The sequence below is a fragment of the Portunus trituberculatus genome, chromosome 43 (assembly GCF_017591435.1).
Source record: "Portunus trituberculatus isolate SZX2019 chromosome 43, ASM1759143v1, whole genome shotgun sequence".
Classification (NCBI taxonomy): Eukaryota; Metazoa; Arthropoda; class Malacostraca; order Decapoda; family Portunidae; genus Portunus; species Portunus trituberculatus.
Genome location: NC_059297.1, coordinates 16,864,644 through 16,866,837, shown reverse-complemented (window position 1 = coordinate 16,866,837; position 2,194 = coordinate 16,864,644). Strand labels below are relative to the sequence as shown.

Below are 2,194 nucleotides of genomic sequence, written 5' to 3'. Positions count from 1 at the left end.
GCTGCAGGAGACTTATCAACTGAGTTCATTATCGCGATTGGATTTGTCAGTTTTTTAATCTTTTTTTTTTTTTCCTTTTTCTTTTAGTTGGCCATCAGGATCTACTTGAGAGACCCAGTAAGTGCGGATGTTGGTGGGCGTTGTGCGTTACGAGAGTGCAGGGAGTTGCAAGACTTTCCTGCCGGTGATATGACTACATTTCCCTGTGTTATAACAACTAATGGTCGGATTATTATTTTTTTCTGGGTGGGGTTTAATGACCCAGCGGTGCTGGCTATATTAGTATTAGTTGCAGCGATGATGGTAGTTGTGGCCGTGGTGGTGGTGATGATGGAAGTATTATTATTATTATTATTATTATTATTATTATTATTATTATTATTATTATTATTATTATTATTATTATTATTATTATTATTATTATTATTATTATTATTATTATTATTATTATTATTATTATTAGTTGTTTTGTTGTTGTTGTAATAATAGCAGTATCAGTAACAGTAGGCGGAGGAAGAGTTAAAGTAACAGCAAGAGTAGCAGCAACAGTAGCAGTAGTAATAGTAGTAGTAACAATAGCAGAAGTAGATCTAGTGTTGATGTGATAGCAGCAGCAGCAGTAGCAGCAGCAGCAGTGCAGCAGCAGCAGTGGTGGTGGTGGTGGTGGTGGTGGCAGCAGCAGCAGCAGCAGCAGGCAGGTGGTGTGGCAGTGGTGGTGGTGGTGGTGCAGTGGTGGTGGTGGTGGTGGTGGTGGCAGTGGTGGTGGTGGCAGCAGCAGCAGCAGCAGCAGCAGCAGCAGTGGTGGTGGTGGTGCAGGTGGTGGTGGTGGTGGTGGTGCAGTGGTGGTTGTGCAGCAGCAGCAGTGGTGGTGGTGGTGGTGGTGGTGGTGGTGGTGGTGGTGGTGCAGTGGTGGTGGTGGTGGTGGTGGTGGTGGTGGTGGTGGTGGCAGCAGCAGCAGTGGTGGTGGTGGTGGTGGTGGTGGTGGTGGTGGTGGTGAGAGAGAGAGAGAGAGAGAGAGAGAGAGAGAGAGAGAGAGAGAGAGAGAGAGAGAGAGAGAGAGAGAGAGAGAGAGAGAGAGAGAGAGAGAGAGAGAGAGAGAGAGAGAGAGAGAGAGAGAGAGAGAGAGAGAGAGAGAGAGAGAGAGAGATTTTATCACTCGAGACTTGCTAGCGACTAATAATGAAGGAGAGCCCTGGACGGATAGTGTTAATTACTAATGGTGAAGTGAACCCAGAGCTGAAGTCACCCTTTCAGTACTTCAATTCCAATGAGATGATTTATATAAGTAGTAGTAGTAGTAGTAGTAGTAGTAGTAGTAGTAGTAGTAGTAGTAGTTGTAATGAAATGTCATCATCACCATCAGTATCATTAAATTCGTATCTTCATTATTGTTTTCATTACTACCGTCACCACTGCTAAAACTTTTTGCACGTGTTATCATTTTATATAACTTAATTAAGATGAGGACAATAAGGCTTCAAATAGAATATATAGTCTCTCTCTCCAAAGTTCATCGTTATCAATAGCATTGCTGCAAATTATATCACAGCCGTAAAACACACACACACACACACACACACACAGTCCAATTTCTTTGTTTTTGTCTCCGTATGACCGAAGTATCCATTCCTTTAAAGATGTGCTGGTCCGTAACGCGTCTACAGTTCCACAGCGAAGCAAAAAGTGTTTCAGTAACAAGTGTAATGTAGATTTATGGGAGTATTTCCCTCACAGATCTCAACTAGAGCTTCAGTACGAGTATAATCTCTCTCTCTCTCTCTCTCTCTCTCTCTCTCTCTCTCTCTCTCTCTCTCTCTCTCTCTCTCTCTCTCTTTCTGCAACCTTTATTCATTCTTCCTCTCTTTTCGCCTCGTCTCACTGCCCTTCCTGTCGTTCTTCATCGTCTTTTTTCTTTTTTCGCCTCATCTCATCTCTCAATGGAACGGAAGCACACCACTGAATGCACAGGTCTTGTTATTCATTTGCCTCAGAAAGGGAACTCTACTCACTGAGCCCTTAAAGTATTTGGTATCTCATATTTTATTACACAGAATACATTTTTGTTACATAGTATTACTCGAAAACTGCCATCTTTTTCCCTTCATTGGTAAGGATATTTATGTATTTGTATCTCTCTCTCTCTCTCTCTCTCTCTCTCTCTCTCTCTCTCTCTCTCTCTCTCTCTCTCTCTCTC

The 2,194-nt window shown here is 42.6% G+C and overlaps 1 long non-coding RNA gene across 1 annotated transcript in view; it reads left to right on the top strand.

Annotated features, from left to right (window-relative positions):
- LOC123518378 overlaps nt 1–394 on the top strand; it is a 41,421-nt gene extending 41,027 nt beyond the window's left edge. The window contains exon 4 of the long non-coding RNA XR_006678770.1: nt 88–394. This is a non-coding gene — a long non-coding RNA (uncharacterized LOC123518378). The remainder of the gene's footprint in view (nt 1–87) is intronic.
- Nucleotides 395–2,194: the final 1,800 nt, after the last annotated feature.